Here is an 18,326-nt window from a genome sequence, read left to right as displayed (position 1 = left end):
ATTTACCTTTAATTGTGCACCAAACGTCTAATATTTGTCCAAATGGGATGGAATTTGGCACATATGACCGAAATAAGTCCAGAAGCTAGTATATCAAATTTGGTGAAGATCGGTTCAGATATAGCTATAGCTCCCATATATATATTGTTCATCGGATTTGTTGTAATTGTTACCCACAGCCCTCCGTAACAACGAAAATATATCAAATACAGCCCAGAAATATCTTTGCCAAATTTTATCAAGATCGGTTCTGGTTTGGATATAGCTCCCATATATATTTTGACCCGATTTGAAATTAATTGTGCACCAAATGGACAATACAAGTCCGAATTTAAAAGATTCTCGCTTAAATTAGCAAAGTGGTGTAGGGTATCATAAAGTCGGCCCGCCCGACTTTCTTTACTAGTTTTGTTTTGAAAACAAAATTTGCAAAATCATTCGAGATATGTCATTGCTAGCCACATATTGTTCTCCATCTCTCGGGCTCTCTCGGCAAAATTTGCATGGCTCTCAAAACACAAACACAAAATAAGGGGGGTTGTTTATTTGCCACTCTCTGAATGGCTTTATTTGAGAACCACATTTATGTGATGGAGAGAGCACCATCTAACACCAGCTGTAGTTGCATGACATAGCAATGCATTTCCATTGTCCCCCTCATGTTTCCTCGCCAACACTCATCGTGGTTGTGTTGCTGGTGGGTTGGTATCCAAACCGAGCGACCAACCAACCCACTGTACTCGTTCGCGCTAATGTTTTTTTTTTTCTGTTGGCCTTTGGATTTAAATGGGTCTTTGTTGCTTTTGTTGTATTTTACTTGTGCTGTTTCCTTTCTTCTCTTCCACTCGTGACTTTTTGCAGTTTCCAAAGTTGTTGTGATTTTCATTATTATTTTTTTTTTGCATTGGCTGGCTGTTTATTTTTTTATCGTTGTTGTTGTTGTCCATTATTATTTTCATTGTGTGTTTTGTTTATTTTCTTTGCAATTTTTTGCGTTATTTTTTGTGAGGGATTTTGAGTTTCTCTTTGTTGTCTTTAATTTCATTATAACGCAGTTGTGAAGACGGTTTGGATGCAAAACTAACGAAAAAATAATAAAACAAAATTAACTAAAATAAAAAAAAAAACTACCTACTCAACAGAGAGCGAAAAAAAACATTAAAAAAATAAACATAACTATTTTGTGGTTGACAAATGTTAAATGTGTTAACTGTGTTGTGTTAATTAAGTGACTGGAAAAGGCATACATAGTTGCAAAAACAAAGACAACAATAGAATATTGTAGTATTTTTGAAAAAAAAAAAAAAAAAAAAACATAAATATAAACACTACCAAAAACATCAACAACAACACCACCACTTGAATTTTACTTCAGATGTGATGAAATGCGTTGTTGCACTTGTCCAGTTTAGATTACAATAAGGTGAATGAATATTTCCCAAAAAAAGAACCTCCTTGCCCCCGCCAGCTCCTTTGTGTGGTCTCCATAAACATGCCTTAATTGAAATTATTTTTTGTTTTTGTAAAATTCCAATTAATTGTAAAATTCATTCATTCATGATCCATGTCCATCACTACACATACATATTTACACATACATACAATGTGTGTATGTTCATGCATGATTCTCTCAATTTTCGTTCATCCATCACTGGTCATTTTTATTTGGCGTAGTAAATTTTTGCATTGCTTGTTTTGGGTAATAAGAATCAAAGCAGCCTATATTAACCCATTGTGAGGTGTTTGAAAAGAAAACAAAACATATTGGAAAAAAAAATTGGCTTCTGAATTTGATGGCGATTAAAATCAAAACGAGTCAAATATATTAGTTATCGAAGAATATTTTTTTTATGGAATAAAAATACAGGGTGAGATAAAAAACTGCAACAAAGTTAAACGTCATAATTTTTACATTTTTTTTTAAATTTTTTTGAATTAAAACAAAAAATGTCGGAAAAAGCATCAAATTTTAGAATAAGTTTAGATATGTTCGAATTGGTCACCTTTGGCACGAATTATGGCCTTCAAACGGCCAATGAAACCGTCACACGATGCCCGAATGTTTCTCTGCGGTATTTTGGCCCATTCCCGGCGAAGCGCTTGCTTGAGGTGATCGACACTTTGGTATTTTTTAGTACATTGTTTTCCAAAATACTCCAGACCCAACAGTCCAGCGGATTGGTATCCGGAGATTTTGGTGGCCATTGTGCGCTGGAAATGAAGCGTGGAACCGCATTTTGTAACCATTCTTGGGTGGCACGTGCTGAGTGCGATGATGCTAGATAGAGTCCTGTTGGAATGTCCAAGATCTGCGGCCAAAATGTTTGCGTGCCCAAGGCTTTTTTTCGTAATAATATTCGGTATCTATTCTGATTCGACCATCGGCGGCCTACACCATCACCATGGCCGGCGCTTGAGATCTGGTGGCCAACCGAAGGTGCACATTTTCAGCTGACCTCTTTGGCAAGTAAACACGATCATTTTGTTTGTTTACAAACTGTTGGACAGCGAATCTTTTCTCATCGGTAGTTCACCACTTTCGGCCAAGCGAAGCAACTCTTTACCTCTTTTGAGACTATTTTCTTTCTGTTGCGGTGTAATTTCTTGCACTTTTTGGAATTTCAATGGCTTTACCCCGAGCTCATTTTTCAATATTTACCGAATGAAATATTGCGATATGTTCAGCTCACGGGCCAATGCGATGCGGGTTTCAATCAAGTCGCTTCTTTACTTTTCGAACCATTTCTGCTGATGTTGGTGTTTTCTTCCGTCCACTTCCTTGACGTCGGGCTACGCTACCAGTATCACGGTAACGAGCGATGGTACGAGACACAAAAGATTTATTCACATTTAAATGCTGGAGTGCTCTAACGTTAGCCACTTGTGGTTTTCCGGGCAAATATAAAGAAATCACACTATCACGCTTGAATTCCATCACAAATAACTTTTTTTTCTGGAAAATTCTCATCAAAATGCTTTCGTACGCTTGTAAACGATGTAATGAGCTGTCACTGGAATAATTTTAACAGCTGTCGGACGAGTGGCTTAGAAATGACAGCAGTCTGAAATTGATTGCAGTTTTTTTCATCTCAACCCATATGCTCTTAAGGACGCATGTGTAAATCCGTTTTCCAATTGTAAACTGCCATTGGGGTTGAAAAACTGAAGGAGTATACCTTTGACACTATTCGCCCACTGCCTCCGACTGTGTCGATATCAAGGAGGCAACATCATGAAGTTCCTTTAAAAATTGGTGACATTTTACAGAAAGTCCATAATTCTGCATAAAATTCTTCAATATTATAATCCTCATGAAGATTACACTCAAGGTGGTGTTCCGAAAGAAACATTCCATCTGCCAAGGAGGCAAGTGTGGAAAACACCCTCAAATGAAAATAGGAGGGTCTTTCTCTAACGTCGTGTTGCAGGTCCAACGTCATGGCAACGTCAGGACATAATTTGCATTGGAAAGATGTTAGATTTGACCCCTCTGCCAGTGGGACCCAAGTAGACTGAACCCTCCCTCTCATCCACGGCATCATTTTGAAGAGATGAAATTCGACTGGAGAACCAAACTCAGAGGCACCCATATTATCTATCTATCCTCTATAAAGCTTTTTCAACGCCTTCAAATCTAATTCAGATTAAGTTTTTAGTCGGAATAGTTCGTTTTCTTAAAATCAAAGGTCCATTGAGTTTATACTGAAAATCTTTGTATTTTCTTTCTTATTCATCACACTTTAAGGAGCAATTCTGACGAGATATCTGTGTAATATCTAGTATTACCGAATTATTTTTGCAGTAGTAAAAATTTGTTTATTTCCTCTAAATAATTTGATGCCTACTTCAATCTAGGCAGATTATATTATTCCATTTTCCCCCCACCTTTTTTTTGCATCTGTTACCTATACCGTTACACTGAGCATTAGGTGATTAGGGAAAATCACAGTGACCATAACGAAAAGAAAGAAAGAAAAACAAAACGCGACTAACACATAACTATTTCTCCGGTTTAGTGCCTTAAATGCCTCAATGTGTCTGGTGGCGGTAAAGTCGATTTGGTGGAAGTCTATGCAGCAATAGATGCAACGCAATCTCATCATTACCACCATGCTGCCCCCTGCTTACTTTCTTCACCCGCCGCCATGCAACCATTTCGTTCGTTCAGCATCATCGTTGTCGTCGTCATCTTATATGCATTCGTTTGCAATTTCGCGGTCATTGTCCTGCAACGATTGCTGTTGATGGTGGGCTCGTTGGTTGATTGGTCTGTTGTGAATGGTCTCGCCTCTGCAACACTCGTCTCTCTCTCACTCTCTTTCTGGACTTGTCGTTTTATCTGTTAATTTTTTTTATTGCTTTTCTAGGTTTTATCTCTTGCAAATTTTTGAGGTTGAGCTAGCGTTACTTACCGATCACTCTGATTTTATTTGGGAGTCTTGGCACAAAGCTACATGCATACGAATGCCTCTAAAATAATTTCTCTCTCACTCTCAATTTTCTTTTCCGTTTTTTGTCTTGTTTGAAATTCCAGCCATCAATGGTTGGCTAGCCAACGGACCCCGGACAATAACTGCATTCAGTTGTTAGCTGTTTTTGTTTCTCCTATGATTCGTTTTTTTGTTGTGTTGTGTTTCTTCTTTTCCACCTTTATTTTTCCCAAAGCAAAAAAGATCTATTTTTAGAGATATTTTCCAAATCAATGCGAATTTTTCTGTTTTTCTGCAGAGATCAATCGATAGAAAGCAGCAGCAGGTGAAGAGAAATGTTGGCCTTCCAACTGTTGCCGGTCGCTCTCTCTCTCCTTCTGTTTGTTTTTGGTTTGCTTTTCACCAACCATTTTACCAGTCACCATTTCCATTACCGTTCCATTACGGCTTTAGTTGAGTGTCTTCGACTTGTTGTTGTGTTGTATTTCCTACGGAGATATACTCTGCGTATCTGCATACGACCTTGTCGGGGGTTAAAAACCTCAGTGGAACCAACGAACAATGATGCATAATAAGTGAGCGAATGATAGAGGCGTGCAAACATTTTTGAACTGCAACTGTCTGTAATTAGTCATTTTTGGATTGTTTTTCAGTTTTTTGTTTGTTTTGTAGGTAGGTATTATTTTTTAGGTTAGGAAGTTAAATTTTGTTTTTGTAATCACACTTTCTAGGAGAGTAACAATTGTTTTATTATTAATGATTTGAAATGTGTGTGAAAAAGTGACCATATCTTTGGAGCTTTCCATAATGTGCTTGCGTTTTATGCCCTCCTCCAAAAAATGAAAATTCTTGGAAAACCTGGTAACGGATATACTTTTTTGATTAAAATACCATTCAATATCGTTTGAAAGAAGTCCGTTCGACAGCCTGTTGTAATTAAAAATGAATTTGTTTGTCAGATAGTTACTTTTTTACCTGTGAGGAGGGATCAAAAATACAAAATTGATTTCAAATTGGTCACCTTTGGCACGAATTATGGCTACCAAACGGCCAATGAAACCGCCACACGCTGCCCGAATGTTGCTCTGCGGTATTTTGGCCCATTCCCGGCGAAGCGCTTACTTGAGGTGGTCGACACTTTGATATTTTTTAGTGCTTTCCAAAATACTCCAGTTCCAAAATGAGTTCCGAAGGCGCTTGGTGGCCAACCGAAGGTGCACATTTTCAGCCGACCTCTTTCCCAAGTAAACACGAACATTTGGTTTGTTTACAAACTGTTGGACAACGAATGTTTTCTCATCGAAGAAAACCAAATTCCGGTCAAGCGAAGCAATTCTTTAGCCCTTTTGAGTCTATTTTCTTTCTGTTGCGGTGTAAGTTCTTGCATTTTTTGGAGTTTTAATAGCTTTACCCCGAGTTTATTTTTCAATATTTGCCGAATAGAATATTGTGATATGTTCAGCTCACGAGCCGTTTTGAGTGAAGTGGACCGATATTGTCCATTTTCGCACCTGACCTAGCACTGACGCAAATATTAGGATTTGCAAAGTTGGAGCAAAATCCGTTTATCCTTTCTCTTTCCGATGAGGCACCTTTTGACCGTATTAAATGGCATATATACCCTCTCTAGCCACATGGCTAAGGTTATAAAAAGGCCTAACACGACCTGTGGAAATAAATCTAAATCTTTAAATTGCATTTTCGCTGAAAAGCGTGCACTTGCTAATCTGATACAAAAATTTCTCATATAAACAAGTAAAAAAGCTGTAAGTTCGGCAGGGCCGAACTTTGAATACCCTTCACCATTTGGAACGAATTTGGCAATTTTCAAAAAAATAAAATCCGTTAAAAATTCCGTTCATAAGCCATTACAATATTCAAATGCGAAACTTGAAACAATTCCGGAGAATAATGACGCTAAAATCCTTAAAATACCGAATATCGAGAGTTATCGTTATATGGGGGCTATACGAAGACGTGGATCTGCACAGACAATTTTCTGTCTAAGTTTGTAGTATCCATTACGAACTTCAAATACCAATATTTGAAACATTTCCGGTGAATAATTTTTCTAAAATCATCAAAATGCGGAATATCGAGGTACCGTTGTATGGAGGCTATACGAAGACATGGATCTGCACAGACAATTTGGCTGTAGCATCCATTACGAATTTTAAATACCAAAATTTTACACATTCCCGGTGAATAATGTCGCTAAAATCATCAAAATACCGAATATCGGAATGTACCGTTATAGGGGGGCCATACGAAGACGTGGACCTGCAAGACAGTTTTTGGTCAAAGGCTGTAGTATCCATTACGTACTTCAAATACCAAAATTTGAAACATTTCCGGTGAATAATGTCAGTTAAATCACCGAAATACCGAAAATGGGCGAGGTACCATTATATGGGGGCTATACCAAAATGTAGACCTACATGACCCATTTTCAATACCAAAAGTCCTGCAGACATAATATACGTTGGAGTAAAATTTTTATCAAATTACTTCATTTCATTCGGAAGCTAGAGCGATTTCCACAGACGGATAGACGAACCGACAGGCAGACGGACGGACATCGCTAAATCGACATAGGATTTTTTTGCTGATCAAGAATATATATATGATATAAAAAGTGGAGTACCTCATATAATTTGAACTTGATCCGTTATAGACTTGTGTTACTAGTGGCAATTTTTCTTCAAGTTTAGTATATTCTAGGAAGATACCATTAGATATTGAATAAATATGAGTTGGTCTACTTCTTCTGGTACCACACCCCCAAAGGGCCCAAATGTTTTATAATCGATTCTACGCCGAAGAGGATATACATTAATGACTAAATGCTGAGGGTAAATATCTTGTAATATCTGTTTAGTATAAACAATGTGCTAGTCAATATCAACATGTTGACTATACTAAACTACCATTAATCCCATCCTATTTTGTCACCGTTACCTTATGTAAATTTAGCTAATTTAGGGACACCTGATAACCTCAGAACACCATCAATTAACTCCAATGTAACATCATCTAACATTGTCAAAAAATTGTAAATCTTCAAACTGTTTGACCTCTTTTGGATGAGTTCAAAGCTTTTCTTGTGGGAGTTTCGAAAATTTATTCATGTCTCAAACCCAAATGACCTTACAAACACACACATACAAACACATCGAAAATGTAATATAGATTCAACCAAAAAAATGGAAACCTCCCCTTCCCTTAGAAGTGTAAATAATCTTTTATATATTACGAAATGTGTGTTTAGCTTGACACAACCTCTCGTTGCAGGTTATTGGCTTTGGAATCATTGTACATTTAATTCAGCCGGCAAAATATATAAATGAGGTCTTTGATTTTTTCGGGAAAGCTCTCTTGCTCTCTGATGTGTGTGTGTGTGTGTGTGTGGGAGGTTTATTGAACCCGTAACCATTCTGAATGAAATGCTGCTCCTTGTTAGGTGTCGTTAAACTTATTTGCCGTGCCTTTTCGATGCCATGCCATGCATTTGCCTTTGGAGTGTGTGTGGCCTGATTTAATGGTGTGTGGTGGTCCTTCTTCTCTCCTCCTTCCCACAAACAAATCCTGCGATTAATGCAACGACAACAAAGGAAGTTAGCCCGCTGGATATTTTTGGAAAAAAGAAAACCCAACCAACAATCATTGCATTGCAAAGTTCTCCATAAAAATTTTCCAAGGAATAGTTGTAGAAAATAGAACAAAGACCTTGTTGCTGTTGTTTTATTTTGGCTATCTTCTCGTCTGAACTTTTCCTTTTTATGACATTTTTGTTGCTGTTATTGTTGCTGTTTGTTTGAGAAATGGGTTTAGTGAACTGAATTTGGGGGATATGTCAGTGAACCACTGCTGCTAGCCTGGTTCAATTGTTTCGTTGTTACATTTCAGAAATGAAAATTGGGTTCTTCCTTTTGGTTTGGGAGTTTAATGGGCCGTTCGTTGACTGGCTTTTTGCTACTGGCTGGTTGGTTGGCTGACTGGCTCTAAAGGTTATTGCTGTTGTTGTGAATATTCATAAAAAAGTTACACTTTCATTCATTTCATTTCGTTTGCTCGCACGTCTGGGAGAATCCGCACTTTTACTAAGCCGAAACTGTTGTGAGTCCAATCAACTCAAATCAACAGCAGACGCATGCCGCGACACACACACACACAGCCACTCAACACTGTCTCGCTCTTAAATGCGCTGCGTATTTCGCAGACATACAAAGTCTGTTGTTGCCTTCCAGTCTTACAAGTCGGCCAGACAATCAACCAGACTTTGGTGGGACGGCGGGGGGCTGGGGACGGACCGACCTGTGAGCAATAATATCAAATTTAAACAGACGAAACTTCTCTCCTCACCCATTTCTGAAAATTTCATTTTTGTATTCGCAAATAGCCAATGACCTTTTTACTTGTTGCCGTCGTTGTTGTTATTGTTATTACGAAAATTTGTATGTGTGTGTGTGCGTATATATGTTTGTGAGGTTTTGCCGAGTTCTGCGAAAGTGATGAATGTGTTTCGAGTGAATTACGTTATTTTAACTATGTGTGTGTAAGATTTCTCAGTGATGTAAATGGTTAAAATGCAGAGAGGCGGGTTGTAACATTCTCTTCGAAAATGTGTATTTTGAATGTAATTTTATTTCACAAAAGTGAAATTGTAAAATAATCTATATCTAAAAGTATAGTGACTGAGAATCACGGCTGAAGCTAGAATCTTAAAATTGTGTACGAAGGTAAGCCTTGATGTATAGGCGTGTGATAAAACGAAAGGATACGAAAAGTATCAAAATGTTCTAGGAATTTAATATTTGAATTGAACAAACGGAAAGAGCTAGAATTCTGAAAATTGGAATGAGAGTCACTGATAGAGTGCAGGATAGATGTACAAAAGTGTTTTAGGAAATTCGGACTTTAAAGTTATGAAAAGTTCTAAAATGGTACTTAACTTCAAAAATGGTACCATTTGGCATTATGTGAACAAATATAAGAACCAAAGTTGGAAAATAAGTTAGATATATTAAGAGCTTTTGGAAATGTGTACTAAGTGTGCGACCTGTACCAAATGGTACTATATTTGGAACAGTTAGGTTAAATTTGAACGGATGAAGCTGGAATTTTGAAAGTTTGTATTGGCTGTCATTTCTAAGCCACTCGTCCGACAACTGTTTAAATTATTCCAGTGACAGCTCATTATATTGTTAACAAGCGTACAAGCATTTTGGTGAAAATTTTTCAGAAAAAAGGTTATTCGTGATGGAAGCGTGATAGTGTGATTTCTTTTTATTTGGCTGGAAAACCACAAGTGGCTATCGTTAGAGCATTCCAGCATTTAAATGTGAATAAATCGTTTGTGTCTCGTAGCATCGCTCGATACCCTGACACTGGTAGCGTAGCCCGACGTCAAGGAAGTGGACGGAAGAAAACAGCAACATCAGCAGAAATGGTTCGAAAAGTAAAGAAGCGACTTGATCGAAATCCGCGTCGCAGTGGCCGAAAAATGGCTCGTGAGCTGAACATATCGCAATATTCCTCGGGGTAAAGCCATTGAAATTCCAAAAAGTGCAAGAACTTACACCGCAACAGAAAGAAAATTGACTCAAAAGAAGAGCTAAAGAATTGCTTCGCTTAGCCGAAAGAGGTGAACTGCCGAATTTGGTTTTCTCCGATGAGAAAACATTCGTTGCCCAGCAGTTTGTAAACAAACAAAATGATCGTGTTTACTTGCCAAAGAGGTCAGCTGAAAATGTGCACCTACGGTTGCCCCCCAGAACTCAAGCGCCTGGCGCGGGCCATGGTGATGGTGTGGCCCGCCATATCAGCCGATGGTCGCTCTCCGCTCGTATTAATCGACCGTGGCATCAGAATGAAGGCCGAATATTATCGCGAAAATATTCTGGAGGTTGTATTAAAGACTTGGACACGCAAACATTTTGGCCGCAGACCTTGGACATTCCAACAGGACTCAGCACCATCGCACTCAACACGCGCCACCCAAGAATGGTTACAAAATGAGGTTCCTCGCTTAATTTCCAGCGCACAATGGCGACCAAAATCTCACCCGTAATCAGAAGACATGCTTCTCTTTGAACCTTATTTGTGCTTCTCTTGTAAGATGGTTTTCGCTAACGAATGCCACCAAACGAAAGCTTCGTATGTGAGAATCGGACACACAATTGACTCAGATATCCATTAAATTTTCAATTATATGCGATTTTAGCCCACAGCTCTTACCTATAGAGTTCTTGCAAGAATGGAGTGCGATTAAGCCTCTCTTTGCGCACTCCACTATAATTTTCTTGCAAATTAGTTGTTAGTCGAGAATACTTGGTTTCCGAAGATAGGCTTATCATGGCTCCATCTAACATAAGTGGCAAAAAATCGGGGAGTTTTTGTTTCCTCATGAAGAGGACGAACTCTGTTTTAGATGCGTTCACATATAAGATGCGTTGTCACGTGCCCACCTTGATAGCTTAACAAAAGCTCCTTACGTTAGATCTGAGAAAGGCCTCCGAAACACTCACTCGAATTTGTTCAAAGAGAGAAACTCACTCGAATTCGAGTGTAAATTCGCAAATCTGTACTCTATTCTGACATAGTTTGCAGGACTTTTTCAGCAATCAGCAGAATCACGTCGTCGGCCATGACTCTTATTCCAGATCCTTTAGTTTGCCATTTATGACAAAAAGCCATGGTAGTGGTGATGAATGAATGTAGCTGCCATTGACTAAATTGCAGAATTATACCTTTATCTTTTGTTTGGCCAAATTTATGAAGATTTTCAATATTGACAGATTTTTTGATTTAATATTTATTTGGTGCGGTCCAATTTCTGGTCGCACCTCATTTAAGTTGTATTTGAGTGGTGCATCATCCACAAAACAAAGAAGACTTTAACGATTTTTGTGGTGTGCGTGTGTATGTTTATGATCATACATCTCTTTATGTCCGCTTGTCAATTTGTGTTTGTTGCATGTTCGGGTGGTTATTGTATATTTTACGGATTCCGTGGAGAGAGACAGAGTTTTTTCCCCATAAAAGAGGATGAGGACAAAGACACCGTATTTCAATTTGAAATACAAAGAATTGGTGATTCAGTTTTCCATTTCCATTGCAGTTGTTGTGTTTTTGGGGAGGGCTGGGGGGATGTCTTTGTTTAACGCATCACGTGTGTAATTGTTCCCTGTGTTTGTTTTTCTCTGTCGGTGCAATGACCTTTCCTCCCCCCATCTTGATAGGACTATCATCATCTTCTCTTACATGTCTCCAACTTGAAGATCCTTAAACAAACTAATTAAATTGAAAGAATAATGACACGCCATTGAATTGAGTCTTTGTCGTCTAGGTTTTAAATTTCTAAGGTGTTGTTTGAGACCAGCTCGGCAGTGTAAATCTTGTGGGGTAGCGGAGGAGGAAAGTGTATGTTTTTTTTGGGGGAGGAAACGAATAATTGAATGTAACTAATCACTACCGGCGTGTTTGTTCCGCCACTTCTCTTTACTTCTAGGCATCAGATTCACATTTTGTTTGGCCTTTTTGTCACATTTCCTTTGAATGTTGTTGTCGTGGGGGTTTGTTTATGACATTTTTCTTCCTGAGTGGGGTAGCTGTTGAATGCCATGTAACAAATGTTAGCACGTGTGATGGAATTGTCGATGTTACTTTGTTTTATTTGTGATATCCCGCTTTATAGGTGGGGCGCTTGACAACAAGGAAAATTTGGGGGGTTGAATTTGGTTTTCATTAATTTTAAAATTTTGTTTTGGTTTGTTGCTTTCGATAAGTACAGCCTCTGCAATTATTAAAAGTCACACTCTCTCAAGTGATATATTCTTGTACTTGAAGATGATGATCATAATCTTAATAATTTTCTTTTTTCTTTCTTTCTTTTAGGTAAGAACTACAACTAAGAAGAACTACAAAACTGTACCAATGTATCGGAAGACTTGGAGGTATTTATTTAGTTGAAAAGTCTATAAGTGACTTCAGAAATCTCTTATTTTGAGCTAAATGAGCATAGCTAACGGTGAAGTCAGCATTTAAGGATTCTCAAACTTGTGATAATTTCGAATTAATTCTGGTTGCTGACCAAATTTGCGTATAACCTGTTATTGTCATTTATAGTGTTGGGCGCCAACAGGCATAATATTAAAACGGTTGAGCATAGAAACAAAGTCATTAATGGCCTGCCCTTTCCAAAGCTTTGAATATAATACCTGGTTCTAATGTCAGTTAAGAATATAACAGCAAAGGTGAACTATATAAGCCGATATGCCGTTTGTCGCCAGTACTAAACTCATTACTCCTACCCATGACAAGATATTGTTTTTCCATTGCGTGACCCTCCATATTGAGGATTTAACGATGAAGCTACAGGATTGAATGACTTGTTGAAAACTTTGATATTTTCAGCCAAGCACGCCGTGCGGGAACATCTTAAAGCTACCTTTCGGACAAATTAGAAACGCTGGATTGTCAATTGAATGTGTGGTCACAACTCCTACGTCGAGTTCTGGAATAACAAGTAAAATAGTAACAGTCGGGTTTGCCAACAGATTTATACCCCCAGCCTTGAGTTATGATTATTCAAACTGTTGACCCTTTATGGGAGAGGTTCCGAAGCAGTTGCCCAATATTGACCAATTCTTATCTGACTCAAGACTGATAAAAAATATTGCAACGTGCCAGATTTGGACTATATCGACTAATTCCTATACCTTATATGAGATATGTGCAAATTTTTGGAGAATGTGTGAGGTAACAGATGTAGCAGGCCGAAGTAAAGGGTGAGATAAAAAAAACGGCAACAAAGTCAAACACAATAATTTTCACATTTTTATTTTAAATTTTATTGAATGAAAGCAAAAATGTCGAAAATAGCATCAAATTTTAGAATAAGTTTAGCTTTGATCGAATTGGTCAACTTTGGCACGAATTATGACCTTCAAACGGCCAATGAAACCGTCACACGCAGCCCGAATGTTACTCTGCGGTATTTTGACCCTTCCCGGCGAAGCGCTTGCTTAAGGTGATTGCTTTCCAAAATACTCTAGAAACAATAGTCCAACGGATTGGTATCCGGAGATTTTGGTGGACATTGTGCGCTGGAAATGAAGCGAGGAACCTCATTTTGTAACTATTCTTGGGTGGCGCGTACTGAGCGCGATGGTGCTGAGTTCTGTTGGAATATCCAAGATCTGCGGCCAAAATGTTTGCATGCCCAAGGCTTTAATACACCCTCCAGAATATTTTCGCGATAATATTCGCCATTTATGCTGATGCCACGGTCGATTAATACGAGCGGAGAGCGATCATCGGCTGTTGTGGCGGCTCACACCATCACCATGGCCGGCGTTTGAGTTCTGGTGGCCATCCGAAGGTGCACATTTTCAGCTGACCTCTTTGGAAAGTAAACACGATCATTTTACAAACTGCTGGACAACGAATGTTTTCTCATAGGAGAAATTCAAATTCGGCAGTTCACCACTTTCGGCCAAACGAAGCAACTCTTTGGCTCTTTTGAGTCTATTTTCTTTCCGTTGCGGTGTAAGTCCTTGGAATTACAATGGCATTACCTCCAGGCTCATTTTTCAATATTTGCTGAATGGAATATTGCGATATGTTCAGGTCACGAGCCATTTTTCGGCCACTGCAACGCGGGTTTCGATCAAGTCGCCTCTTTACATTTCTGCTGATGCTGTTTTCTGTTGGGATACGCTACCAGTATCACGTTAACGAGCAATGGTAGGAGACACAAAAGAGTTATTCACATTTAAATGCTGGAGTGCTCTAACGATAGCCACTTGTGGTTTTCCAGCCAAATATAAAGAAATCACAATATCACGCGTAAAAATTTTAATTCATCGTCAATATTACGTACATAGATGCTGGAAGGGTATCTTAAACCTTGAAGTCATAATCTAAAATTCTTAAAAATTGTGTATAAATTCCCCCTGCTCTTGTTGGGTGGTGTGTCTCTCCCCCCTTGTTCGTTTGGGGTAATTTAAACAAAAATGTATTTAAACAATATTTTTGGTCGATCACCCATCCAAAAGGCATCTGTTGCTGTGTTTCATATATCACGTGTGTAAATGTTTATTTTACGTGTGCGAGTAGTAGCTATGGAGAAGGAGAGGAGTACAATGACCTTCCACAATATGGGGGGAATCCATAATTAAACTTATCCTGAAGTAATGTATTCTCCGATTGCAATTATTCCTTTAAAGGTATCAACTACCTTGTTTTCATTCATTTGAGATTGATTCTCTTTTTCTCTGCAATGCTACATATGTGTAACGGCATCTATTGAAGGAGAGATCACTGGGAAGAGGACAATGTTTACAACAGTGTTAGTAGGTATGTGTGTCTCTTCGTTTTACTTCCGTTTATAGCGGTAATTTTTCTTTTCGTGCGTTTTGTACAAATTCTTGTTCTTTTGAGTGTGAGAGTGAGTGTCTGTGCTTCTCTTTCTCTGCTCATGTCTAATGTAAATAAATAATGGATGGAAGCGAAAAACTAAATAAACGTCTGTGTAAATGCTGTGAATGATGTTGAACGTCAACGGGCAAATGTTGCCACGTGTAGCCATGATCGTAAAATAAACGTACATACAAACGTATGATGCGTTAGTAGGAAAGGGAAGGCAGAAAACAGCAAAAGAGGAGGCGGCAATTTCAATTTGTTGATAAAATTGACACCCTGTTGCTGCCGGTTCTACTCGGTGCCAGAGGTGCCGCGAGAGAGAAAACGGGCGGCAAACAAACAAAAATGTGCTGGCGGCGATCGATATCTTCTATGTTCTGTTCGAATGCTGTGTTGTTTTGCGGTTGATCTTTCTTTTTTCCTCTATATTATCGCTCGCTGTTCGCTATTATGTCTTGTGTTTTCCTTTTCGATATATTTTTTCAGATATCGAGTATTTAATGTCTCGGCGACAATAAATGACGACAATGAAAGTACAGGCAGCTCAGTGGAGAATAATGGTAGAAAAAAAAAAAAAAACAAACAATGAGGCAGGGGCTTTTGTTCTTTCTTTTTACAACAAAGTCGTCTTTGTGAAAACGCCCACTTCAACAATGAGTGATGTGTTTTCCCTTCAATTATATAAGATTTGATTTTTTGAGTGGTTACATAGGTATTACCGATTACAGAGGAGAAATTCTGTTCATGCCAATATATTTGAGTTTTTTTTAATATACCGGACATTGTTTGACCCATATAGTCGAAAACAAAAATTCGAACCAAATACCCGAGCAAAAAATTTGAAGCCAATGTACGCTTTCAGCACTAATGCCAAGCAATTTTTTTCGGCTATATGAGACGAATTGCTCATCACAAGGTAATTTAAACAAGCTGCCTTTTCTTATTACCAAGTAATGGGTAAACCCATAACAATTGAAATTATGGTGTATTTTCAGTGCCCAGCGCCGAACGTTGAAGAAACTATCAAACCGCTACCAATCCGACTTGAGAATTTCATTATCCTGCACGTTGTTGGGCCAAAATTCTATGTGTTGTCCAGCTTTCCGAAGTTCTTCAGACGTAATGGAGTAGAGATTCAGTCTACCCGCGATCAGTCTTCATTATAAAGTATTTCGTCTGCGGCTTTTTATACCCTCCACCATACTATGGAGGCTATTTTAACTTTGGCATTCCGTTTGTAACTCCTCGAAATACTTATGTCCGACCCAAAAAGGTATATATATATATATATATTCTTGATCAGCGCAAGTCGATTTGACGATGTCTGATAGTGTGCCCGTCCGTCTGTCTGTTGTAATCACGCTATCTTTCGAAAGAATTGAGATAGAAGGGTAACATTTTGCACACCAGTGTATTTTGTTAGTAGGCAGTTTAAATTCGTAAATGGGTCATTTCGGTCCATGTCTTCGTATAGCCACCATATAACGATACCTTCCGATATTCGACATTTTTCTGATTTAGCGACATCAGGTAATTTAACCTGTGACTAGATTTTGTGTATTCACGTCCACGTCTTCATATACCCCACATATAACGGTATCTCCCGTTTTCGGCATTTTGATGATATTAGTTTTCGTATAGCCCCCATATAACGGCTTTCATTCAGCGGGTATTGCGTACTGGGCATGCGTTTTTGAAAATGGCCCAGTAGTGTCATAAGTAGCCATGCTATTGCAATTCTGAGGCCGGTGTATTGGTTATAAGACCGCATTATAAGAGGTTGGCAAGGTCTCCTTGTCTGTCAAGTGATGTTGGCTAAAGGCTAAATGCAATAGGTGAACGATTTAAACATGCTGTCGAATATGACTCCAAGGATCTTGATGTAGTTGCTGGTCTGAAATAAATATCCCTCGATCTGCACATTCAGATGCATTCTCACCTTTTGAGGCCATGAGGTAAAGAGTGGTGACATATATATTCATGTTCTTGGCTTCAAAGAAGGCGATACTTTTGCGATTTGTATATTGTATCATTTTGGGACCCCTGATTTTTGAAACCTTGATCTCAAAAGTGATCTTATGTCTGACTCATATCTTCCAAACCCGCAAGAATTTTGATTTTTTTCTGGAAGGCCATGTTATAGTAGGTTCCGAAGCAATGGGCCAATATTGTCGATTTCGTATCGGAGCTAAATAAATATGATATAAATATTGCGGCGTGCCTTCACTTTATATGAGGTATATGGTAATTTTTAGAAAATATTAAAATGAGCTTGATGTACCAGATATAGTCGACCGAAATATTCCATTTTTATACTTCATCATCTAATACAGATACAAATATTGGTATGGACATAATTACAAGGCAGACGAACATCGCTAGATCAACTCCAAACATCTTGAAACGGATTTGGTCCAAAAATGTGGCACGTTTTAGCGGTATAAATGATTTATACCCCCTTTAGCCATATTGCTGAGAGCATAAAAATTTATTCATTAAACTATCGACCCACAATTTACCCATATCGGGGACTGTTAACCCGCGCTTAGTCCCATAATTGAGTGCTACGTATGTGCTAGGTCAAAAATCTTAAATCCTCAAGCTTCCATTTGGCAAAGACTGGCTTTTCTTTCCAAAATATTAACCCCTTAATTTTATTATCGACTTTTATCTTTATCGCATTATTCCTTCCATCTTTGATCTTATTAAAAATTATATATTTGTCACATTTAAACAAATACACAAAAACTTTGTTAAAAAGTATTTTTTTGGGTTTTCTCGAATGAGGGAAATGTAATGGGATTTCCCCTTTATTTGAAATTTCATTGACAAAATTCCAAAGAAAATGCCTTTGAGTCACAGAATTCATTATCTGTGAAACTGAAAATGATATTTATTTTTTTTTTGTTTTTACCAATAGGTTCGAGGTAGTTTTAAATCCATATGCCCCGATCTGAAAAGCAATTAAGAAGGAGAGGAGAATTTCTTTAATATTTTTAAAACAGTAATATTTTTTTAACAACTATTACTATTTTCTGTCTATGTTTGATCAACGACCTTTATTGTTGAAAAATAAAATAACTGTAACTATGATTGATGGCGGCCCTAACCTAGAAAGTAGTTCACCTGTTCTTTATACCCGGCTGTGTTGTTTGCTGTCAATTTGTCTAAACTGCCTTTCTCGTAAATAGATTACATATATTTGCATAAATAAATTTATTTGTTGTTGACACTACTGTTTTATTTGACGTGTTTGGTTTCCCCTCCTCCCACTCGAATCAATGAAATCAGCAGCAACAAAAAAAAGCAAAGTGATGTATGAGCAGTGACCGAGCGAGCGAGTAATTGAGGTGTAGTATCGACAAGACATGTTGTCATGTGTGGTATGCACTACTGCTATGCTGCTGTTATGTGATCGAAATATAAATTAATTTAGTCTGCCCTCCGTGTGCGTCACTCCTCCCATCTTCC

The 18,326-nt window shown here is 38.1% G+C and overlaps 1 protein-coding gene across 2 annotated transcripts in view; it reads left to right on the top strand.

Annotated features, from left to right (window-relative positions):
• LOC131802590 (uncharacterized) overlaps nt 1-18,326 on the top strand; it is a 79,527-nt gene that overhangs the window by 17,708 nt on the left and 43,493 nt on the right. The window contains exon 1 of one of the 2 annotated variants that reach the window (XM_059122926.1): nt 1,169-1,423. The exons of the other annotated variant lie outside the window; for it this stretch is intronic. The gene's annotated coding sequence lies outside the window, so the exon portion shown is untranslated. Of the gene's footprint in view, nt 1-1,168; nt 1,424-18,326 lie in introns of those variants that run through there. 2 annotated transcript variants of the gene reach the window in all.

Source organism: Musca domestica, unplaced genomic scaffold, assembly GCF_030504385.1.
Source record: "Musca domestica strain aabys unplaced genomic scaffold, Musca_domestica.polishedcontigs.V.1.1 22, whole genome shotgun sequence".
NCBI lineage: Eukaryota > Metazoa > Arthropoda > Insecta > Diptera > Muscidae > Musca > Musca domestica.
Note: the sequence above shows the minus strand (reverse complement) of the source record. Positions and strands in the feature narration are given on the sequence as shown.